Source organism: Zootermopsis nevadensis, unplaced genomic scaffold (genome assembly GCF_977971745.1).
Source record: "Zootermopsis nevadensis isolate Lab colony 2312 unplaced genomic scaffold, Znev_1.0 Znev_ptg000028l, whole genome shotgun sequence".
Taxonomy (NCBI): domain Eukaryota; kingdom Metazoa; phylum Arthropoda; class Insecta; order Blattodea; family Termopsidae; genus Zootermopsis; species Zootermopsis nevadensis.
In genome coordinates, this window is record NW_028259160.1 from 332,035 (window position 1) to 358,861 (window position 26,827).

Sequence of the window (26,827 nt, forward strand, 5' to 3'; positions counted from 1 at the left end):
CATAATTGCTGGCGTAAAGAAGGAATATAGGAAACGAAAGGGAAAGAAATGGGGAAGAATGAAGAGAGAATTATGACAAAACGAAGGAAAGGAGACGAATGAGGAGAAATTACACGACATGAAACAAGAAGTGAATGGAAAGGATAGGAGAAAATGGAAGATAAAACAAATAACAAAAGGAAGGGAAGTGGAGGAAAGACATTAAACAAATATGGGAGCGGAAACTAAAGAAAAAAGTGATAAGAAGCTGAGGGAAGAGAGAGAAGAAGAGAACATAAAACAGAAAGAAACCGAACGAAAGGAGAAGTGAAAAGAAATAAAAAGTAAAAATGACGATGAAGAATAAAATAAAACGATGTAATTTCTGTCCGCGGATCACGGCGCGGTTTGATACACCAAACAAAACTCAAGTTAATTTAGCACCAGTAAATACCTTGGTGATAATGAAAGTTTGTATCGACGGAAATTTCAGCTGAAACAAGACGACGTGGGGCAGGATGTGTTTTTGTGCACATTGAAACTTGGCGTGTTGTTTCCAGGAGCAATGCCACTTGTTCCAGATACAGCGCGTTGTGTCTACACGTAATACCTGACACATGAAACACCAAGAGACAGGGATCCAGCGTAGGGCGACCTAGAGCTGCGCCCCAGTGTATTTCTCAGTGCCGGGACGCCGCCCTGGCACATCTTTTAAAGACAGCCGACGTATAGCAACGGGGGTCAGAGAACCTCGCCCCAAAAAGAACGGAGTAGGCTTTTCCAGAAACTTAGACAAATTTACGAATAAATATGGTCTTCGGGGTTCTGTCGCCGTGTAACCTTGTAGATGATTACCATCTTCAGAAGTGACTTTACTCTTGAAATTGATAAGATATTTTCCTCAGAAACGTTGTTGACCACCTACAAGGCTACACGGCGTCACAACCAATTAACCACAACCCACATCTTAGCCGCGAGAACCTAATATCTCCTATAGAAAAATAATGTACAGTAATTTAGAAGTCATACAGTAGGAAACTGTTTGATTTAACAATATTTTTCACAAGAAATAATCGAAAGGGTAATTTTAAAAGTATTTTTGTTGAAGGTTTCACATATAATTTAATTTCCAATAACTCTAAGGCAGAAACGTCAGCTGCATTTCGTGAGCTATTTATCGTCCAGTTTTTCTCTTAAAAATGACAAATTTATTTTTAAGACTGCGCCACTGGTAACGGAAACCTTACTTCGGTGCATCGGGGAGGCTGCCTTTGTGTCGTGGATTGTTGATGACGTCAGCATGAAACCTGCCTGAGTAAAACCACGGAACAGAGCTCTCGAACGGAAGTCGGACGGGTTATTGGCGTTCTACTGACGCCATATTGTAATTATAGTGGCACACTCATGTCCTTTTTGCGAGGACACTTCACAAAGTGTTCTACACTTCTCTGATATGAAACAGTTTACGGTGAAGATTCGACTCAATTACAGGTTATGGTCCTTGAATGATAGTGAGGTAGGTGATCATAAACACGAACCTCGCAGCAATATTTAGTGACGTCACACCGAGTGGAACGTCATCAAACAACCCCCGCCCCCCTCGCTCTATTTATAACAAAAACTCCCATCGAAACACTTTGTTTTATTTACTGAAAATAAAAATATATGACTAAAGAGCACTTCCCTCCCCAATCAATGCTCTGACGTCAGAGGTAGCCGACCAATGAGCGGTGACCTCCATTCAGTCGGGCCAGTGGCAGGCCGAGGCTACAGAGCGCGCCCGACTCACGTGGCGAGAAGCACAGGGCAGGTTGTGATCCTTCAGTCGCGTCCCAGCGCCACCGGCGGCAACTTGTGCAAGCGACGGAGCGAGCCACTCGCCTGCCTTGCCAGTGAGTGACACTCGCCTACAATCAGATTTATATTGTACAAGGTTAGCGAAACTAACCCTCATAAAAGCAGTGCAGCGAGGACTGAATACCTTACACGTTGAAATCTGAAGCAGAAATAAAACTACCTAACACTTGCTGTGCGTTTGGTCATGTGTCTTGCTACGCGATTGATGGTGGTGGTAGAGTCGTACTTGACAATTATGCAGTATTTAATAAAGCACGTCCTATTTCATTATGGCAACACTGGTGATGAAAACCCCCCGGCTACAAGTTACTGGAGGAAAGGTAAGACACTTTCTTCCAGCTCGTCACACACAAAGACGCCTTTCGTTTGTACACGTCTGCTCTCCCGTAATCTTTCGTAGTTTTATTCAGTCCCTACAGACAAGCAGGCGTGACCGCCTCCTTCGAAATATTTTCTTCAAAAGAAGTGAAAATCGTGTTCATACAGAAATTCCCCGGGAAAGATCAAATAATGTTTGCGAAAAATATTTTAGACTCCAAAATTTCTTATTTACTACGCCTAATGTAAACCCCCTGACTAACCAACAGATCAAGTACAGACCTTCGTCCAGTATTTGGCAGATATTTAGACATATCCTACTTTTCTTGGTACCACTTTCATTAAACAATAAATATTAGGCTCCCCACCATAAACACCCCTTCGCACGCATACGCCAACTGGAAACCTAAGTCTTTTCGATTCATTGGAAGCAAAACTATTCTTCTGGACGTTATCCATTGTCGTAATTATAAAATTATAAGACTACAACGTTTGGGAAGCTGGATTCTGTTTCCGTCCTCAGCTAAAAGAGAGGAAAAGGACAGAACCCCCCTCCCTAGTTGAGGTACATCCAGACCTGGACCTAGCTCAATCAGGGGGCCAAACAGATAGGCCTTCTCTCCTCTTCCTCCATTTTTACCTGAAGACGGAAGTAGAATTCAGATTCCGAAACGTAGTTTTATAATGTTATAATTATGACGATGTACAACGTCCAAAAGACCAGTTTTCCATATTAGAATGAACCGTCGTTAAAAAGATTCAGACTTTGACGAAACGACTGAGACACAGATTGGTTGCAACAGTTACCCAAATGTAATCTGTTCGTAATTACGTTATTGATTAAATTTTTATTTATTGTAGTTTTTTTTTCCAGATTCTTGAACCTGCCAAATCGTCAAAATAATATAACTTGTGGACATTAGTTAGTTTATAATGTTAATGTTTATGAAAATTATACCACGAATAAATAAATACATTTTAACGTTGTATTTCTGCCGTTATTATAAAATTTGAATACGGAACTTGAATAGTTCTCGGATACTTCAAAGCTTGGTCCAAGTAAAATAGTTCCATTTCTTTAAAAATCAAATGAAAGTAGCGCATAGCAGTACACAATTTACAGAATTCTCAACAATTCTCCAATTTATCGTGAAGTATTTTTCTAAACTCGCATTTTGTATATTGTGAAAGCTGGTAAGAGCAATTTTTTTGTCCAGTGTGAGATATTTATGTGAAGCTTGCAGGAGTTGGTACTCCTGCTATTTTAAAATGTGTCCTTGTTACGTAATATATTTTAGACTAAAATCTACTAAAATTCGGATTATCGTTAAGATTACGTGTGGAGGAAACAACTTTCTGAAAACTATTGCAGAAAAAATCAGGCGTATACTTTAAGCGATTTAATTTGGAATGGCAAGATTCACAAATATGGTCTAGTGAATTGTGTCCCATCTTAAGTCACACACGAATTGAAGATAATTTTATAAATAAGCATATATGCATGTTTAAATTTTGTCTATAATGTTTAGTTCACAAAGTGACCAGTCTCCAATATATAAGATATTATATTCCTGCATATGTAAACAATCTTGTAATTTTCGGTACTCAACAGTGTTCATAACTTCGTAACATCACTCTCATGCACCTCGAAAGAAACACTCTGACGGATGTAATATGAACTGGAAATCTACAGGTTTAGGAGCCTCTGTAACAATGAATATTATTCGTAGAGAAAAGTAAGTTTTCTATAAAAGGCAGTGGGAGATGAAAATCTCGGTCAAAGAATTCGAAATGCGTATCTTTAGAATAATTTTAAACATCCCATCGCAGCATTCATTTGCCTTGGTCAGTAGTCATGAGAATGTCCTTTGCAAAGCTCCACATTTAGTGAAATGTAATTGCAGTTACATTTTTTACGGGAAGGTACAGTTTTCTTTAAAGTATCTACAGCGTATTCCATTTGAAACCCAGTTATAACTTTTACAAAAGTAAACGACGAAATAAGTGGCGATATTAAATTCTTACAGCCTTATCCTGTCCTTGCAGCTGATGAACTGCTTGAAGTCGGCAGACTCAATGTAGTAATTACAGCTGTTTTATGATTTGAGGTTTTCACGGCCGTGAGTATGAAGATTTCTGTCTTCTGGGTTGTTGCGCTACGATGAATCGCCCTGATGACGGAGGTAGTATGACCTCTGAAACGTTGGTAAACATCTACCATACTACACGGCGCAACAACCCAGAAGACAGAAGTCTACAGCTGTTTTGTCGCTCGATGAGCGCATGTCACGGACAAACACTTTGTATGTCCCGAAATGTTACCAGTCCTTGCCAGGATATGCATTGTTAAATACTTTAAAAAGAGTAACGAAAGATCTTGAAGAGAAATAGCTTTGATAGTGAACACGTTCTGCTCGTGAATTCGCCATGTTCGCACCTGCACAGCCTTTGGGCAACTGACGTGAGCAGCGGCCTAGCTACTAAGTCGACCTTGACTCGGATGTCAAGGGTAAGGTTGGTAGCAAACCCTGCAGAATATAATTAAGGAAACAAAAAAGGATAGGGAAGAATGATTTTGAAATGGTGGTTAGGGAAATAAATATTATGAACGTGGGAAATTGAATGAAAAGTTCGAGGATGTATTTTAAAAAAATCGAGACAAACTGCCTTCAGATGGAACGTTCTCTTGGCTCATGTACACTTATGTAATCCACCTCAGTTTCTGTAGGATGCAACCAGTTGGTTTTCACATTAACATTCTCGAGGTATCCTATTTATGTGTATTCCCAAACTGTTTTTGTCTGAAATTTATTCCTTTGTTCGTCCATTCTTTCTTCGGGATAAACGTTTCCAGTTCAATGCGTGTCATATTGTTATAAAGACTTCAGATATAAGCGTTAAAAATTCCATTGCTGCTGGCTAACTCTATTTAAAACATGGCAGTAGAGTAATCATCATGGTTTTGCAGAACGTTACCTGCGTTTCTTCTCCGGTTGGCCTGATGATAGAAATTAAGTCGGTCCTTGTCACAGTTAAACATTTTAAATTGTGCTGCCTGTTGGTATTATCTGTCATTGGCTACCGGCTAGATATCTGGTGTTTGATTCCCGTATGGGTCAGGGCTCTTTCTTCGTGGGTAAATTGGCGTGAGTGTAAACCAACTTTTATCTAATACCAAGGTTAATACGTGGAGATACCTCCATTATCCATACGTCTTAATGACGCGTGAATAACTAACCACGAGGACAACTTTACCTTATATTCTTCCGTCTTGTAAATTCCATTAATTTTGCGTGAATTTTAAAGTTACGAGTATTATGTAATTTGATTGATAATGGGAATTTGTACGTTAAATTCTGTTTGCACCATCGAGAGACGGTAATACAAACAATAATTAAATAACTGCACAGAATACACTCCATCTTGAAAAACTAATGATAAATCTGCAAACAAAACGAAACTTGAAGCCCGTGCTCGAACCTTCAAACAGAATGCAATGCATTTCTGTCACTGGCAGACTTCTGTCATCCCCTTAAGATCACGGGTCAAGCCTTCTAGGTACTTGTACTTATGCTTAGGATAACTTTTTTATATATTACACTCCATACGTTGCTCGGAAAATGTCAAATGCTTGACAATAATTATTAAACAGACTGCGGATGTCTTGATAAACCCCGTTGTTTAGCCAATGGACTCTGTACTTGGCCAGCTGGACATTTGTTAACAGGCTTCAGTTATCCGTCTTTAACATTAATGATCGACTGTGAATAAAGAATAAAGCAAAATCCATTTCCCTTTAACTATTCAGTCATGTTCTTAGGGATGAGGTGGTGGTCTTCTGGGAAGTTGGTGATACCTGTCTTCTGTGTTGTAGCGCCGTAAAGTCTGATAGAAATTTACTAATGCTTCAGAAGTCCATACTGCCTACATCATCAGGGCGATGATGATGGAGACAGTATGGACCTCTGAAACGTCGGTAAACTTCTACCAGACTTCACGGCGCTACAACTCAGAAGACAGCCATCTACGTATTCACCGCCATGGGAAAATCAAATTCGACTCAGGGAAGTTGCACTGTGTAGTGTTCATGATATTGACCTACACTGTGCAACATCGCAGATGACTGCCATATTCACGTTTTTCGCCTTGAGAACCTCAAATCTCGTAAATTTTTCAGGAGGTCCAATCTGATGAAATGTTCCAACGACGTTTTTCGGGGGAGTATGAAGATAGTTGCCGAAATCTGTCTATTAAAAGTCCCTTAAATAGAGGCTACTTTTCTGGGAGACATCGCAGAGTTGAAGTGTAAGATATATTTTCCAACCACCCGCTACTGAAAATTTCATGTTTTAAAATTTTTCTCAATTTAACTGAAATATAAAAGAGCTGATGTCAGGTTTTCACAGTATAAAGATGGCTTTTCATAGAAGTTTGCCGACGTTTCAGAGGTATTTACTGTCTGCATCATCACGGTAGCCAGTACCTTTCAAATGTCAGTGAACTTCACCCAGAGTATACGTCGCAGAAACAGAAATGCAGCCATCTTTATAACACAGGTGTTCACAAGAAGCTATTTGATATACAATTTTAAACTTAAAATTTGGGGTCGCAAATTTTGTACAATTCAAAAATTGAGTGGAGGAGCATCGGCCCGCAGGTGAAGAATTAGATAAGTCTGGTTTAAGCAATTCGGTTTACTGGAATTAATGTTGAAACGAAACAGGACTATTCTGTTTCACATGAACAAGATTTATTCAAAATGGCGCTGTTCATTAATCATCAATCAATATTCGCACTTAATGTTCCTAGAGTCTGAGAAATAATTATTGTAAATCAGCCCTATTTTTCAACTGTTTTTGTGTTGTGAGCTGAAGAATGAAATCCTTAAAGTCGCTTGTAATATCTGGAAATTTAATGTTTTATTTTATGAAATTTACGTATTGAAACTTGTATAATGTTTAAGAAAAAGAAAGAAAATTTACTGCTTTAAAAACGATAGAATAAATGTCTATTTGGTTTTCTTTTCTGATAATAAGTTATAGTATGGCTGTAGAACTGTATCAATTCCTCTCTTAACGGTTGAGCTCCGCTCCCAGTTGGGGTCGTTCTACGGAAGATCTCACATCCCTTATTAATAACAGCAATAGCCTCTTGCAATGATTTCACTGTCAGTGTCCAAATCGGCATTGCAGAGTCAGCTTCACTTTTCTTAACCTTTCGGCGACCTGTTCTCTAGACACCAGTGGATGTTTGTCAGTTCACTTGCAGCTCTTAGTACGTGGCAAATGTAATTTGTTTTTTCTCGTCGCATTTTATATTCCGTTTTTTGTTTAATTATTTAAATTTTAGGCCGTAGTTTATCATTTAGTATTGTAGGAAGTCGGGCAGTCATGACTCAAAACCCCCTCAAATCGTGATCTATGAGAGGCGCAAAAGTGAAGCGGCGTAAACCGAGTCCTACCTGTATTCGTTATTTCTCTATGCGAGCTTTATGTTCTAACCGTAATTTTCTCATTAATTTGCGCATCCTAATAAAATTCGAAGAAGGGTTTTAATTCTGAGAATAACATTGGGCTCTGAAAGGATAATAAGAATGTGTCACTTGTGAGACTCGTAGAATGTTGTATTACGACGAATTTGTAATTGTACGGATCACATAGGGTCTACTGTGTTTTCGTTAGTGACAAACACAAGGGAAAGATGAGCTGGACACGAAGGTTGAAGGGCTACAGCGTTCTGGTACAGACATCTAATATTAAGGAGCGAAGTGGGCTGTGGTGTTGAAGCCTCCAGAAAGTCAGCCAGTCGCTGAACTCATATCTTGCATTCTATTTTTTGGAAGCCGTTTCTCATTAAAACATAAACTTAGGCAGGCCGAATTTAACTTTGGAATATTCACACAACAAGACTACAGATTATCTCCATCACCCGCCAAGATACAGCATAAGAACTTGGTAAAAACTGCATAGTTATGTATCAGAAACTGGAAACATAATAACCAAATCATATTTAGACAGAAAATTGTTTCATTACGGACTGTACTGCTAGAGAAATGACAAGGTTTACTATACATTGCCTTCTTTAAACGTGTTCCTTCATGATCCAATCTGAACTCGAAAGTCGCTTTGTTATTGGACCGTATTTTTGCAAATAAAAAGTCACAACGGTAAGGAGTTCGGGTAGAATGCACTGAACTGTTGCACAAAGAGTTCTGGACAAAGCTCACTCAACTACTGTATGGGATTTCCATTGAAACTCACTTTGTACAGAGAATTCGGGGTAGAACTGTACTGCTTTATGACGTCCATCTAAATTAAGCCTTATTTATGTAGCTACGAACTTTGCGTGTTTCCATTTTCGGTACATGCAATTATTAATGAAGAGTCCAGCTTATGTTCGATATTTTAGTGGGAAGTACGTTTAATTTCGTTTGAATGTCCGACTGAAATGTTACGGTTCAACAACATTGTTCAATTTTACGCGTTGCTCCTACAAATTCTGTACTTTTTCCTAATGTAACAAGAAATACGTTTAAAAGATGATAATGTGATTTCATTATCATAGGAACTTTTGTTACAGCTAGTAGTCGTAACTGTTTCATACATGACATTGCTAATGTTATTAATTTTATTATTATTTAATTTTCATATAATGTTATTAACCTACTTTATTAAAGCTACTGACGTCTCAGAAGTTGTTAGACACAACCTCAAAATTTCGCCGTCGCCATATTTTCAGTTCTTGAATTTCAAACAGTCAATATAATAAGCAAGTGTTTGTAGCTTAGCTCGTTCGTGATCATTTGTTTTTAAACGATTTTTAGCTTTATGGGAAAATAATCATGAATGTGCGTGTTCTTATAACCGTTGCCACGATAATGGTGTTAAAGAATTTTGGACCTCTTGGAATAATACTATGGGAGCCGAGATAGCCCAGTCAGTATAGTGACTAGCTAAGGGCTGGATGACTGGGGTTCGATCGCCGACGGGGGCAGAGGATTTCTCCTCTAGCCTCTGCGTCCAGACCGGCTATGGGGCCCACCCCGCCATCCGTCCAATGGGAACCGGGATCCTTTCCCTGGGGTAAAGCCGGCCGGGGCGTGATGCTGACCACTCACTCCCATCCAGTGCCAAGGTCAAGAAAAAGTAGGAGCTATACCTCCACCCCTCCCTCAATCGGGGTCACTAAATTCTTGGATTATGTCCATCATCTGTGCCCCTCCTACCCTTTTAACCTGAAGATGGAAGCAGATCTAGGTTCCGAAACGTAGTGTTTCCTTTAAAACCAAAAACGATGAACGTAATCCAAGATTTTAGTGACCCCGATAATGATATTTGATATTTCACTACATTAAATTGTGTTATATTTTTAATTAAGCATATTTTTGTACTTTAGTTAATTTTCATTTTAAAATGTGTTTTGTGGAGACAGTGCACTGAAACAAACGACTGTTCATTTATCCATAGCTTACTATATACACGTGCTTCTATATAACGCAGGACAACAGGTATTTACGTGTTAAAGCTTCGCAGTTTTGCAACTAAACAAAGATAAATAATTATTTTAATTGTTATATAATGCTTTGCTGCACTTCTCAAAAAAAATGTGCTTTCAAGTGAGACTTCCCATAATTCCAGGCCGCAAATTTTAGAATATTTCTCATATAATTTGTACGAATATTATCATATATCTTCAAAATGATTTCACTGTCTAATTGAAAACCTAATGTAAACATCCATACACCCGCCATTTCCTTCACATTCTACGTTAGAATAACACGAAAAATGGCGCATTTCTCCAGCACTAGTAGGCACATCTAATTTCAAAGTGAAGTTCGGGCACTTCCTACAATTTATTCGTACGCCAAGTGCCTGTTGTCTATTGTATGAAATTATAAATATACGAGGATGGGGTGATCTTTAATGACGTAATGAAAATCAATCATTTGGCTAGGAAGGTGCGCAGACACCATGATGATGTCATAAACTTATTTTTATTCCTTAAGAATATAAAGTAGGCTACTTTACCTTAAGGAGGTGTATTATGACTGAGGTTTCCACCAGAGTCCACGCGTTTTCAGATTATTACCTACATGGGAACGCTAATAAAATCACAGAATGTTTCAAAAATGATTTTTAAAATCTGAAAGCTTTCCGTGTTAAAAGCATAACATTGCACTTAACTCGCCGGTGTCAGGGTAAAGCAGTACAAGTTCTAAAAGTTCAGTATACAAAAAACAATTTTCGGATAATTCTCAACATTTGAAGCGATGTAACCCCCAAAACCGAAGTACTATATACTCAGCCCATGCCATAAACCTCGATTTGATCATCATAATAATATCTGATGAAGAGTGAAAATTATGCAGCTTTCGTACGTTTCATCCATTTGAGTTCCGAGTATCTCAATAACCCGTTCTTAAACACCGTTCCCTGAACGTGAAGGACCAAGTTTCACATCAACACAAACACAGGTAAAAATTATAGTTTCCCATATCTTAATTTTCACACGTAAAGACAGCACATGGGAAGAGAGAATTCTGAACAGCATGACAGCAGTCACTCACAGAATTCAATATGTTCTTAATTTATTCGTGAATGCACATATGAGTTGTTGCTGACTTTATCAAATATTTGAATACTGCCACATTTTAAAAGTAATTTATTAGGTATCTTCATATTAAGATCTTGTCCTGCAGACTTGTGCAGATACAACAACGTGTAGGGCTAGTTTATCTGTGAAGATGGATTTCTTCTGGGTTGTTGTGCCGTGTAGTCTGGTCGATGTTAACCAACGTTTCAGAGGTCATACTGCCTCCGTCATCAGAGTATGAAGATTTCTGTCTTCTGGGTTGTTGCTCTATGTAGACTGGTCGATGTTAACCAACGTTTCAGAGGTCATACTGCCTCCGTCATCAGGGCGATTCTTAGTATGAAGATTTCCGTCTTCTGGGTTGTTGCGCCGTGTAGTCTGGTAGAAGGTAATCTTCTACCAGACTACAACCCAGAAGACAGCCATCTTCAGACTCACCGCCGTGATAACCTCAAATCCTGCATAGTTTATCTGTATTTACTTCCAGACGAACCTCCATATTAGCTCAGAGTTCTGTGTTTGCGTATGTGCCATTTGTTTATTACCAACATCGGCATAGACCAGAAGCTGATTTTTTCGTTCAGTTAGAGTCTCTTTTCTGCTTTCATGGACCTTCCTTAGGGCGCATTTATATGAAAATTGAAAAGAAATGTTGATAAAGCATCTACTTGTTTCGAATCTTATCTAATAGAAAATTCATGACTGAAACGTTACCTACGCGTACCTTAGGCCTACTTCAGATTTCCCTGAATAACATTTTAATTAGAATTATTTTTGTGGTTGTACCGAATGAAATGACTCTTTCTCTCTCTCCTAACTGAATCATAGTCTTTCTTGAAGTTTATGAATAGCTATGTGCATTCCCATTGTAAGCTCTTCTTTTCTCCAGTATGTAACGAATGCAGAACATCTGGTAATCAGTCGATATATTACATCGAAACACGCACAGATAATTTCGGGTAATTTTGTCTAAACATGAGGTTAATCTTGACAGATGAATTTGCTTCATAACAATGATATTCCTCGATAATTACGGCAGTAGTTTTATCATACTTCGTTATAAATAGGTGCAGCAGCAAATTCCTTCAGCTTTGATGTGATGAATCTGTATGCTCTATTAATTATTTCTTATTCAAAATATAATTGTGTACTTGGATTACAGAACGCAATGGTTTACATCCTGGGATTGAATCTATCGAAATTTGATTGTCATTAACAATTTCGATCTCAAGACACGTACACCTAAGTACATTAGCTCAGCTGTACTTTTCCTCGTACTGTATAACATCCTTAATGCCACTTACATTCTCACGAAAGTAACTCTTCTACTTATTCCAAATACCGTAGGAATATACGAAATTAGTTTTATATTGGTAAACTTTTTCAAGGAAGAAAATCAAATATTTCTGGTACTGAAATATTTCCTCTTTCTGATTGTCGAATATTGGAAGAAAAGCATATGTTAGTACAAAACAAACAATTATTTCAGATAATAAATTAAGTAATTATCTCTGACTTTTCGACATGTCAATTTAAATTACCAAAGAATCACAAACGATTGAAGCTTTACACAAAACACCCACTGAAACGTAAAATCCTTTTATATTTCTGTTATTAATTCAAAATTATGTAGTTAATTTTTCTTAAATAATAGTAAATACAGACACAACATATATACAGTGTCCGATTTGTTACGTATTACGTCCACGAAATGGCATCACCAATAACATCGTGGGACTTCCCCTGACGCTGCGTGTCACACACGTGACAATCGCGTGCCGTAATACTCAATATGGCTTCTTATTGCATCAGCTGCAAACTGACATTTGAAACGTCAGTTAACCACTGACTATCATAAATTTTGTCAATCTCCTAGTCGAGCACAAATAAAGTAACTCTTTGGTAGCAGAAACCGAAGTTTGTTAGGTTGACAGTCCATCTACACAGCAATTTTTATTATAGGTTCAATGCTTTTGAAGAATCTACTACATCTTTAGGTGTTTCTCTTTAAGTGTTGGAAACACTAACTTTGCCACGTAATCAGCTTGCCTATTTTGGTAGAGTGGACTACCTAGATGTAGTTACCGGTGGAATGCTGTAGTTGAATAAAAGAATTGTTGCTTAGACGGACTGTCAACTCAACGATCAACACAAAACGGGGAACACCACTTAGAATCCGAAGGTCCAAAACCACCTGTACCACACTCAGCTATGTGAATACGAAAATAATCTATTCCATCCATCCCACATCCACAAAATCTACAGTCAAAAATTGTCTTGTTTTCTCGTCTTTCAGGTAACCAGTTTCTAAAATATATCACCACTAGAATTCTGATGGCCTGTACATTCTGGCTACATTTACAACCCATTATGGTGCCCTATGTCCCACATAAATCTCTGAGTTCGTCATTATACACTAACTCCATTTGTCTTAAAAATAAAGATGGAATATCTTCGATTCTAAAGGGTTCTGATGATGGTGGATTATACTTAAAATTACTTGCTATCTACTTATTTCTGTCGGATCCAACTGAGTTGGTACCTTCCATCTTGCCTGAAGACGTAAACAGAATCAGTTTCCGAAACGTCGTGGTTTCTTTCATTTAAACAAGAACGATGAAAAAGTTCAGATAGCAAATAATTGAAATTATTAATGTCCATTGACTCTGTTTAAGTTCGCAATGTAAAGGAACACAATGACTGTCTTTGATAAGTAATGTCAAATCTGAGGAAAGTTTGGAGGAAACAAAGTACTTGATATAGACCCCCTAACTTGCAATATTCTAATGAAAATATTTAGAGGAAAAATAAATAATATATTTGAGAAGGACACACCCATTTCTGAGCATTAAGACGTTTCACTGTTCCTCCCAGTCTGAGTGCAGTTAATGCAAGTGATTAGAATCAGTAGCGAGTCACAGCCAACAAGTGGCAGTCCTGAGACCGAAGACTTGATAATGGGAGAAATATCTACAGAGTGAAAAACGGCCCATTATATCATAAAACGTAACACATTAGCTTCTAATTTTACAGCAGGGTACAGTGACAGACTTCTGTGAACTAGGTTACGAGCCTGCGGGTTCATAATTAGAAAAAATATTTAATAATCTGAAAAATATCAACTGCTCGCAGAAGAGACTGAGCTGTTGCTTAACCAGTTATGAAGACTGACATTCAGTTGCTTTGTTAATTACTTTTGTGGCCAAGTATTATGTTAGTCAATTAGATCGTTATTTTATTTATCACACCGTCTAGTCACAATTGACAGTAACAAGTTAAGCAACCAGGTCTTATAACACCTTTTAAAAAAGACACGATACTGGACAGACGTATTTCCATCTTTAACAGATCATCATTGTCCCATTATAAATCTCACATCAGTCAAAGCAGTGTAATACGGTTCCTACAGTTTATCATCACATCATCTCCGAGGCCACCAAAAGAATCAGCTGAAGAACGAGCTTCAGCGTACCCCAAGAACATTCACCAAACAAGGCGTGAGTTGGATGAGATCTCTCATGCACTGCTCGGACTACACCTACGATAGGCAGGTGAGTACCAAGCCGAGGAATACGACTTTGTCGTTCGAAAAGGCGTCACACGTTGCGGCCGACGATAAAACCAGACGGTGTGGCAATTTCCGGCGGCTCCGGAGAGCTCAACACACAGGTTACCTGGCTGACAACACGAAGATGGTGGTTAACTTGAGGGAGATATCACTGGAGGATGCTCCATACGCTGTGCCAACGGTGCTATCCATAAAGGATATCCTCAGCGGTCTGCCGGAAATCCGACAGGAGTCAGTTATAATATTGAAGATTTCCATAAGCCCAAGAATGAGTTGTTCGGAGGCAAAAAGAGAGTTCTTCGAGTACCTGAGAAGCAAAGACGAACTCACAGTCTTACTTGCCGATCAGGGCGACATTACAGTGGTTCTCAACACCAATGACAAAAACTGGATTACTTCGACACTTTCAGGGGCCTTGTTTAAAGCAGACTGCCAAGAACATCACTGAGGTGGTGAAGCAAAGATCCTTTTCGGACGGGCTGTTGCAACAACTGCGAGGTCTTCAGAATTGTACGGACTCCCGAATATCCAGAAGGAAGGGGTTTTCCTTAAGCCCACAGTGAGCACCACCGGGCCACAACCCAACACTTGGCAACTCTTCTCGGAGGACACATGGGACTTATCTATCACACGTGAGGACCTCAATAGAGTTCACCAACAATATCAAGTCTCCCCGTGCTAGCCCTGAGGACATCCTCGTAAATTTCGAAGTTTCGACGGCCAGTTCTACGAGACCGATGTCGTGACTGTGGGTTCGCCATTTTTCCGAGCGTAACAAATTTCTTCATGGAGTACAATGAAGAAAAGTCTCTGGATGAGGCGACCCACAAGCCCCTCTGCTAGTTTCGCTCCGTGATTATATGTTCGTCTTCCGGACACGTTGTCTAGGCAAGCCAACTGACTTCATTTACCTGAACAGTGTCCACTCTATCGCGAAAGAGAAAGGCGGTCATTTTATCTTCTTTGTTATCGACGTCTACCGTATCCTGAAGGCTCTATGAGTTACAACGTTTGCCAAAGAATCTACAAACACTAACCTCTATCTCAAATCTAACTTCCAACAAATTGGCAGTACACGCTGGTGATAAAGCCAGATCTGTTTGAGACCTGGAAAGCTTAAAAGATGAGATGGAGTTTCTCGGCGCCACTTTTAGGCAGAACGACTACAGCGACCGACAGATACGACGAGCTCTCAATCCTGCGGAGAACGTCGCCCTGTAGAAACCTGTTTCTATCGCCTTCCTGCCCTCTATCATCACGACCTTCAAGAGCACCAGCAGGCTGCTGTTCCTGGAATATCGAGTCACGGTGGTACTTATTGAGCAGACCGGTCGTTTCATCAAGACAGCCCTGGTCGAAAGCAGCATTATTCTGGGTCATCTTTTCCAAATCCAGAACATTTGCATGAAAGTAAGAAATTTATCCAATACTTTTGCATGTTCCGCTCAGAAATTGCATTGTCGAGGGATAGTTTTAATGAAGGCCTGAAAAAAGTGTCTGGGGTGCAGTATTGAACTGTGTTGTTTTGACACCCCTAAACATGGACATTCAAGATATTATCTAACATGCACGATTCCGCCCGTGAATTTTGTGTGGTGGAGCAAAAATTCTTACCCAGTCGGTATTTATCGGTACCCGAAGCTCAAGATTCAACCAAGAGTCACATTTAGGAACATCAGCACGGACAAGCACGTGTTACAAAACGCTATACAATGCAACAATCATTTTGACATTTTCTGGCTGACTTATACTTATATCCTGGACTTCAGTCGCCATATTGGCTTGAGCCAAGATGAATGCCCGTGCAGCCAACGGCTACAAGTATGGCCAATGTAAGGCAGCAAAAATTACCGCGTACAGAAAAAAAAAGATTATTTACAAACAAATATACACAGTGTACAATTTCGTAGCAATTCTTAAACAACTCACAATGAGACTGTAACAACCCCCCTGCCGTAAATTGGTTCGCCCAAATTCCAGTAAATTAACAACTATGTAGAATACCGGCGTAGTATAACCCGTCAGAGTTGGTAGTCATGAACCCTTTTTATATTAAAGATTAATACAATTTATTGCAACACTATACTTTCAAATCCCATTGGAAGTACAACATTTAAGAAGAGCCTTCATAAAGTAATTTAAATGTTAGCACATTTTCACTGCCACTGAAGCCAAATTTCTGCCAAAATGTGCCGAAACACAACCTGCCTGAATCGAGACTCCAGCACAGACGTCACCATGGTCTCGTTTAAATTTCTTTCTAAAAGAGTAGCGACCGTCACATCGTACAGTCAAACGTGACGGGCATTGGCTATTATATTAAGAGTATATTCACACAAAGATCAAGCGTCAATGCCTTTGTTTGGCTAATAAATAGAAAAAAACGAGGTTGCTATACATTTGATACCAAGCTTCTCATTTGAGATTCAGCTGCCTCAAGAGATTAGCTTCTTTTCAAAAAGATTCACTGTCATAGAAACGATTATTTTTAATTGTAAACTAAACTTAAATTTTAAGTCAGCAGAAACTGTGTTTCATTACTATCATTTCACTTATTTCCCGAGTAAATGTTGACTTTTTTTGAACCGCGTCTCGTGCATCAGAGGTTTAGAACTCGAGCTTTGTACCTGAAGAGTCCGTCCAGCCCATGGCGCTGTAGTAACGGTGTTACATGAAGAACAGTAGCAGATGCGACAGTCGAATTATAACCACAAAGTTAATACGTTCTAGATATTTTTTTAAAATTTATTCATCTGTGAGTTGTGCGGCTTTCTTGCGAAAGAAATAACTTGACAGAAATTTTATTCTCAATATTCTTGTGGTAATGGTTTCAAATGCCATTGAATAAAATTTACCAGTTTCATCCCCAAAGCGTAAAGACAAGGTGACCACAATAAATATTAACATTTTGTTACTGAAAATTACGTTTTCTTACACGAGGTTATACTTTTCTAAAAAAATCGTGGATATCTACAAAGTTAAGTAACAACCGGTTTAATAATATACGGTGCAGAATGTAGACTATTTTATTAATTACGTCTCAATTCCTATTTATTGATGACAGGAAGGTCATAAATTGTAGAGTATGTATAAAAATCTGTTTATGGCATATATAAAATTATTATTATAGCATTTTATAGGAATGACTGAGGAAAATCTCTATAGATGTATCCAGGCCTTGGTGTAAGATGGGCTACTAGCAGACATGATGGCGCTGTTCTGGATTTTGGCGCCGTGTAGACTCGTCAGGGGATGCCAGAAATTCTAATAAACACAGTGTGTCAATTTTCATGGCTGAAGACGGTATGTTTCTCCAAAACGTCACCTGCCGACGAGTCTACATGGCGCCAGAATTCAGAATATCACTATCCCTGCCGGAAAAAAAAACACATTAATCCCACACTAACAAACTTGTAACAGCGTCTCAACTTTTGTTACCGTGACATATGAACACTTTTTTCGTTATTCTGAAGCCCACGGAAATTAAGATATGCGAGCTACAATTGTTTTATGAGTTATTTTAGGTTCATAAAGTAACCAAAGACATTTAGAGAAGTGAAATTTAAAGCAATTTGTCCCAACTCTTATTTCTATGTGAACCGCAATACAATGGCTAGGTGGAGGCGATTTAACACAGGGTTTTATACCCTAAGACATAGAACGCAACATGAATTGTTATAAACCGGTACGTAATATGTTATGTCTGTTATATTGAAGGCCACAGTAAGAACTGGTGTAAGTAGTCTGAAGGTACTTTACGTTTTAAGGCCAGTCCCTTGTTTAGGAGTGTTTCTGCTGCCAATGCAGTCTATCAGCGCATCGACATCTTTGACAAGGAGTACATTTTGCTTAGACATTTTATTTAGCCCATTTACTTGTAATTAACAGTTACACTGAGGAAATTATTGCCAGTGGTAATAAACAATGGGGAATTCTTCAAAGATGAACAATTGTCTTCGCCCAGACTATCTTTCCAGTAATTACTTTAATATTATTCTATCGTAAAATCACAGGTCTGCAAATTGTTCTATTCCATTGAAGTACAAATTTTGGTATGTATTTCTTGTTTCTTCAGCTGTCACTTCTTAATTTAGCGACCCTAATACTATTATTTCGAGTGCAATGATTTTAAAATTTGTCATTCTGTAATTATGTTAATTTGTCTATTATTTTCTCTTTCACGTGTCCGAATGGTCTCTACATGTTGCCCTTAAACAGCCTCAGTTTATGTTTTCACAGAAACTGAGACCATGTTCCAAACCCCCCCAAAAAAACTACAAAAACACGCAAAAACAGTTTTAATTTCACAATATTTTCTGCGAGTGTCGCATCTTCTTAAAAGTTTGCCAAAGAAAAATGCGACAAAGATAAAGATTAATTATTTTTGAGGCATAAATTCTCTAACATAAATGTAATTTTATTTTTGCCTAATGTAACATTATCTGCAGGAAAAGCCTCCAAAATAAGGGTAGAAATTATGAAAAATATATATGACGTTCATTTTGAGATTTCAAGTTCACAGGGCGACGAATATGAAGATGGCTGTCCTTCGGGTTAGTACTCGTGTAATCTGGCAGATTACCGACGTTTCAAAGGTGCTTGCGATGAGAACTTATCTCCCTGATAACGGAGGCACCAATCACCTCTGAAACATCGGCAAACTTCTACCAGAATCTAGGTCGCAAGAATCCAGTATACATTCATCTTCGACTCTTATTTTGTATAATTATAACTGCGGGGGAAACGGTTGCCCTTTGCCATCAAAATCGACTGACCACATTCACTATTTATAAGGAAAAGAGAGAATATTTATGTAATCAGGTACGTGTATGGTATGTAAAACAACAGGCCGTGGTAAACCTCTGGATGCTGAGTTTTTAAATTCCTCTATCATGTTTGTGTTGTCATGCTCGTCATTCGCATGCATGATAAGTCACGCATGGCATACAACAGATAGGAATAATTCTTCTTTTCGCTGACGTCAAACAGCACAGAAATCCAGGCCACATGCGACTATGTACGATCAAATCATGAAAAGGTTTAAACGATAATTACGCCCTGTACACGAAAAATATTATTTTTGATAAATAATGAGACCAGAACATTCGGAGTTTCGAGATCATGTTATAATATACTCTGATGAAGTCGAGGAGAGTATTTTGATGTAAAGATGAAATAACAGGAGACTGAAGAAAACTGCACAATAACGTTCATAATTTTCAATCATCACCAAATATTAAAATAAGCAAGTCAAAGGGCGTGAGATATATTAAAGACATTCTGTGATATTCTTCAGACCATATAGGCAAATGCCAATATAATTCTTTAAATTAGAACACAACCCTTTCCTTCTATGTCCTTTCAAATATATTACTTATTAATTATCCTATTATAAGATGCTATAACCGCCACGGTGGTCTAGCGGCTAGAACGCTGACCTTGTAATCCTGGGGTCTCGGGTTCGATTCCCGGCGGTGCCCGAATTTATAACTTGTGTTGGGCAAGGCCGTGGTCTAGGCAACACGGAGTTTTCCTCCGTGGCATCCCAACAATTACTCCATTCACACACAGAAGAAGGCAATGGCAAACCACTTCTGGATCATCTGCCAAGAACGTATATGAACAGGTCCCAGTCCGAGAAGAGAAAAGGATGGAAGGATCCTGTTCATATGGACCTGTCGTCAGACAGAACACTAAATAAATAAAAAATAAGATGCTATATAGTGTCAGTTACTGACAGAGTCTTCAAATAAAATATAAATAAATGAAGACATTTAGAAATGTTCATCAGCTTACATAATTAAAATCAAAAAACCTTAAAGAACGATATCACTTGGCAGGCCTAAACATAGATGGGAGGACTCTATTAAGTTATGTTAGGTCCACGTATTAAAAAGCATATTTTGATGTTGTGGACTTGATTTATCTGTTTCACGATACAAAGGAGCGACGGGCTCTTGTGGGCACGGTAATGAAAATTCGGCTTCCTTAAAAACGAAGAATATCCTTAATACGCAAGATTACTCATTATAAAAAGAAAACCTTTGCCTCATGAAGTTACTACCATGACTGAAGTGATTCAGGACGTGTTAAAACAACGGGCTGAACTTTCATGTTCTGGGAACACGAATAACCACCATTGTTGCTGAAAGATCCTAAAGATACCAGTTAATCTGACAAAAATAGGACCAGCACTACAACGTTGCCAATTTTCTAAATGTCCAACAAAATTGTGCGCATGCGTCTTGTTATTGCGACACAATATTATTTTGGCAGTGCCAAATATGGATCTTTGTTCATAGAATATCTTCGGGTTAAATTTATGTGGGTCTGTGTATTCGAAACAACGGTCAGAAGTTTATGTAATTAGTTGACTTATCCTTGTACGACAGAGGAATTCTAATCTTGTAATAATTCTCAAAAAACAGAAGGGCAAATTAACGCACATATACGAATGGACACAAATAGGACAGCCAATAGAATTTTAACATACAAACCCGCTGAATGTAGAAATGTGAGCAGTGGTAGAAAAATATGAGAGGATTCCTTCTGAATCGAAAAAAAAAAATCAAAGGCTTAACTTGGAGTTAGTTATCATGTATCAACAGACTTAAATTGTTTTATTTGTAATTAAGTATCGTATTGCGGGTCACAGAGTTTAAATGCTCACGTTGCTAGAAGTTCTGTATAAAAAATCACTGTCTTATATACGTCTGACATGAATACTCCTGATTGGTTGACAGATTAACTGACTTTCTGCCTCACAACCCAAATTACTTATCCTCTTGATGGAGTACCTTTAGTTGTAACTGTTAAAACAATGTCCTCCACTGATATTTGAGGTCCTAGTGGCCGAGAGCATAAACGTGGTTATCTTCCGGATTGTTACTCCCTGTAGTCTGGCAGAGGATTATCGACGTTTCAGAAGTGCTTGCTTATTCATCGCTCTGATGATGGAGGCAGCGAAAACCTCTAAACCGTCAGTAAACGTTGGCAAACTTCGTCACAACAACCCGAAATACAGTCTCTCCATGTTCTGTTTAAGTCTGCTCAGTTTCAGTTATTTATATGTAACTCCATGCGTGCTACATGTTCTATCTGCATCCACCTTTTATATTTAATAAAGAGACAAAGTTAAAATGTCTTCACTCTGGATAATTTCATCTGATGCACTTTAGTCATTTGATGCAAAGAGAACTCACGAATTGTGAATTGCATGGACATTTTAAACAAAACATACAAGTTCATGTCTAAAACGTCAGTAATATGTACATGTGCGGCATGATCAGATACTGAATGTCTTAAAACCAAGATATCGAAAGGAAGTCTCATTTTGTAGGATTTGATATTTTCACGGCGGTGAGTCTGAAGATGGCTGTCTTCCGGGTTGTAGCGCCGTGTAATCTGGTAGACGTTTACTAACATTTCAGAGGTCCTTTCTGCCTCCGCCCTTATAACGGAGGTAGCAAGGACCTCTGAAATGTCGGTAAAATTCTACCAGATTACACGGCTCAACAATCCAGAAGATAGCCATCTTAAGTCTCATTTTATTCAGCGTGAACACGTGTTCCATCGGCTCATGTACATCCGTGCAAATGAAGTCACCGCCAGGCGATTTTACTTATGCCCCCGTGTCAGCAATCTGGGACAAATTTGGCTCAGACTGCTTATTTTCTAAGTCTTTGACTAAAATGACCTGATATATAACCACCAATAACTTCTACCTCTTCAACCATTTCAAAACATATGCCATTGCCCACTACCGATTTATATATTATTTTGTGTTTTACTGTCAGCTGGCATCAGTCGCTCTACAACGGAAACTCTAAGAAATTCGCTCAAAGCTTTAAATGGCGTCTTTTCGATTGACAAATATAGGTCGTAATTTTGCAGATCTTCTCGCAAAATTTAATACACATGGGTTACCTTGAAGCATGACCAAAACATCCAAGCTTCAAACGCTGACAAGCATTGGATCAGCTATAAACATGACTGTACGTGGTAGAACGTATTCATCGTAACCTAACCTAACCTTAACCTAACCTAACGTAACCTGCACAGTGAGATTTGTCTAAGATATGAAGTCAAGGACACTTTTTGGTCACGGTCAAAACAGGTAGAAAATTAAAATTTTCCGATTTTGTTGTTGTTGTTGTGATTTTAGCCCGCACAATCTACTAAAGTCCCTTGTGCTTGTATTCCTTTCAGCACAATGTATGTAAGTACAATGTTACTTATAATTATGCTGTTCATTAACCGCCTAAGAGCCTGTTACTTGTTTGATTGTGTACAGATTTGTAGAAGCATTTGAATGGAATATATAACGTTCAGACTGAATGTATTGAATAAGGTACAGAGTGATGGAAGATAGAAATAAATAACGGAAGAGAAGTCGCCAGTTCGAACCCCTGCTGTACCACGAAATAGAAATTGGTATATGAGGTTGTTGTGTGGACTGGATAACATGAAAATCCGACGGAACTGAGCGTTCAAAAGAGGAATTATAAGTATGTATGTATGTGTGTATGGCCAGCTATTTATTAAATACCGGTGAAGAAGGCAGTCAAACAACACACGAAAATTTCCTAAGTAACTTGCTTGATAATTTTAAAAAAAGGATGTTTAAAATGGTATCTTCTACCTATAAAATTATTTTTCTTTGTAAAAGTGTGCATTATTTTACTTATTTTGCATTTTACCAGTTTCTGCTACTTTTCCAATAATTTGTTTTGTCTGGAAACACCAAAAATATTATTATCACATGCCTCGTGGCTCTCATACAGGAATGCAGTTGCTGACAAATGTTTTATATCTGTGAAAATAGATATTCATATCTGCTTTGGGTCAATTATAATAAATGGGCTTGTAAGCTTGTAGGACACTTTCAAGGGACATTCAGGTTTAGCATAGTCAAACTAACGTCAATCCAAACGCGACACATAATTCAGTGTGCTATTTTTATCTGACCCTGACTATCATGTGTGGTTATTAATTTTTTTTTTAGTTCCCAAAATAATGTTTGGCGCCAATTAAAAGAAATGTTAATATTATACAAGCTGACTTGGTTAGTGCACTGACGAAGCATTTTAGAGATATCAAGAGCATTATATTTTAATAGAAAGCACAAAATCTGAAGATAATGTTTGTAAGTTATGTCTGCCACGTACGATTACATATCTTACCATTATTTCAGAGCTTAATAATTAAATTCACGATATAGATAGTCCAGAAATTCTCTGCTTTAATGGAACTAAAATGTTCATGACTGTGGTCACAAAAGCCTGTAATTGCACTATATAACTGAATCAGTTAAACACAATCTACATCCTTGTATATTTTTTTGAGAACTACGACTCCAAAAGGGCATCTTCAATTTATGAGTTCCGATCAATATTTTATATGTGTTTCTCATTTCTCGTATGCGTTTAAATTCCCTACACAGCTCGAATTTCTTGATTCAATTACCCTAGCTATTTTATGCAGGAACCGGGATAGCTCAGTAAGTATATTAACTAACTACGGGCTGGACGACTGGGGTTCGATCCCCGACGGGGGCAGAGGATTTCTCCTCTAGCCTCTGCTTCCAGACCGGTTCTGTTGCCCACCCAGCCTTCTATCTAATGGGTACCGGGATCCTTTCCCGGGGGTAAAGCACGGCCGGGGCGTGATGCTGACCACTCACCCCCATCTGGTGCCGAGGTCAAGAATGAACAGGCGTGTAGCGGGACTGCTTTACTTTACATTATTTTTCTGCTATATTATATGACGCGTGCACATTATAATTCCCTTCACTGTGTAAGTTTTCCAATACTTCCGTTTAACACTCCTACATGCCCTTTCACAATGAGATCTCCATTTGTATTCTACTGCCTATCACATTAAAATCCATAACTTCGATTGACCCAGTGGTATTGAACATTTGGGTTCCACGAAGAACGCGGAATTTTACCATCTTCATAAGTACTCTGACTATGTGTTATGGTGTCAGTTCATTAAACGACGCTGTCTCAACTATTATACTTAAATATTATAGAATCGGAGAATGACCAAATTATGAAAATTTCGTCACCTTTTTTGAACCTTCAACGCAAGTGATTAAAAAATAAACAGCCTTTAATATCCAGTAAGTCTTTTGCGTAAGATTGTATTATGGGACTTATTTTATTCTCAGAATAAACGAGGATTATTCCCCTGAGCAGCTGATCTTGGTAACTGTTATACGTCGTGTTGGTTTTCATGTTACAATTCAGTTTTTAAATTATGTAGATGAGCTCGGCATTAAAGTCTTAAAGGTTTAAACTACAATCCAGAAACTGTAAATAACCACGAGAAACATTATTCTTTAAATTAGCCAATAATTTAACCTAGGAACTCTAATAGTGATCGATGCATACGAAATTTAACACATAAACCTTTCAATTAACCAAATTCTTCAACTCATTCAAGAACAGGCCGATATATGATAATATTATATTACTTTAAAATCGAACTCTTCAATTTTATACAACAGGCAATACCAACAATCTTGTGAGGTGGGGTCGACATTAACGTCACTTCCACTGATGACTAGTAACATATTTTCGGAAAATACAAAACTATGAGATACAAATTAACTACATAGGGGAGTGTATAAAAACAGAAAATGTTGACATGACCACGATTTGATCTTATGATCCCATGCACATAAGACCAATATGTTACCAGAGAGGTAAAATCTTTATACTGTATTGTTATTGATTTATGGTACTTAAAGAAGACTTTAAGACAACGTAATTTGTGTAGTTGGAAAATAAAGTTGTCTAAGTAAGATAACTAATATAATCTTGATTGATAATATTAAAAATTACCAAAAACGCATGTGTGCTCAGTACTGATTACATTTCTCCGTTCTTGTTAAGAAGATACTGAAGGGTAGATATGCACAAACCACGGCTTCGTGTTTATTTAATCATCGAGTCATCATGAGAAACTAAAAGGTCACGGCCTGTTGTCTTAGTGGAGGAGGAAGAGACTTCTAGTTTACAAATCAGGATACCGAAACCAAGTTATGTTCGTAAGTAATAGCATGTGCAGTGTGGCAGACCTGTTTTAAATTCTGTGGCAGTTTTCTTAATTTTGCATCAACCGGCCCAAACTCCAGAAAACCATAACTTTATCTTTGTGGTAGAACAGCCAGGAAACTTTATCATTACACAACTGTGTTGATGTCTGAAGGTCAAGATATTGATGAATTCATAGCGGCGCATATAAATAAATAAATAAATAAGGTCATTCATTTCATATCGTGGAAGATGAGAATACTGGGCAGGCAACAACACAATACGTTGTTTCTAATTTGGGTGTTCGTGTTTCGTATCTACTCCTATTAATTCCCTAGTCCTTCCTTGTAAACGCAAGACAGTGTCGTAAAACACTTATTAATATTTCGATGATCAAATCAATATTTTGAATTTCCCATGGCCCACTCTGCACTAAGTGCGTCTTCTTATGAATTAGGTCTGGCGTTCTGTCTAAAGCCACCGCGGATGACACAGGATTTAAGGACATTTGTGACAAACAACCAACTGGCTCCATTGAGCAAGTTGTCCCTTTATTTAACGTTTTTTGGTCCCAATTTTGTATAAATTTATTACTACCATATGTTTGATACTTCTCCAGCTAATGTAAAAATTATTGATTTGGTTTAAAGTGCGAATTATGAAGCATTTCATTATTAAATTGATTTCATGCGTCTGATACTTTACCGCTCTTGGGTCCACAGATTCTCTCCACAATTCAACTCTACGTCGCCCTAAATCTGTGTCATTTCGGCTTTCGACGATGAGCCTCATCGAATGTTGAAAATTATCGAAAACTTCGACGTTTATTGCAGTTACCATCTGACAAAATTTTGCAATGAACTCCAGCAGCGAAACCTGAAGATAAAGAACCTTATATCTGTGTTTTTCCTTAAGGGTGAAAGATAAATTTTCGCTCTCGTCGTAAAGTTTTTGACAGACATGTAAAGTGATATCGTGCATAACGTTGGATCATTTAAAGACGAGGGTCCTTTAAAGGTCGATTCGTACCTGCCATCACATACATGTCAAATTTGAAGGTTAATGCTGAAATTATTTTGAGAGCCAAACGAAACTGACGGATGCATTCTCTAGATGAAATTTTGATATTGTAGCAAGTATAACAATAGTTACCATTTTACGCTGATGAGAACCAACTAATACGTATATGGAGATATCTTTTAGGCCTGATGAAGGGAGCATAAATTAGAGTTGATAAACTGTTTTATATACCATAAAGAGACATTGAACATTTCAGCACTTACGAAAAAAACTCAAGAGCAGCGAAAGAAAAAGTTCACTTATAACAAATCAGCTAAAAATAATTTTTCGAAACATCTACAGTTACGAGTATGTATACTAAAGGTAACTAAGTATTTGATATCCATTTATTCTCATAAAGGATTCTTATCTGCAGATAATAGTGAATATAATTTAAACTCCTCACATTACTACA

At 38.0% G+C, this 26,827-nt stretch overlaps 1 long non-coding RNA gene across 1 annotated transcript in view; it reads left to right on the plus strand.

Annotated features, from left to right (window-relative positions):
* The first annotated feature begins 1,755 nt into the window (after positions 1–1,755).
* LOC147872302 (uncharacterized) overlaps positions 1,756–26,827 on the plus strand; it is a 31,200-nt gene continuing 6,128 nt past the window's right edge. The window contains exon 1 of the long non-coding RNA XR_015537357.1: positions 1,756–2,156. This is a non-coding gene — a long non-coding RNA (uncharacterized LOC147872302). The remainder of the gene's footprint in view (positions 2,157–26,827) is intronic.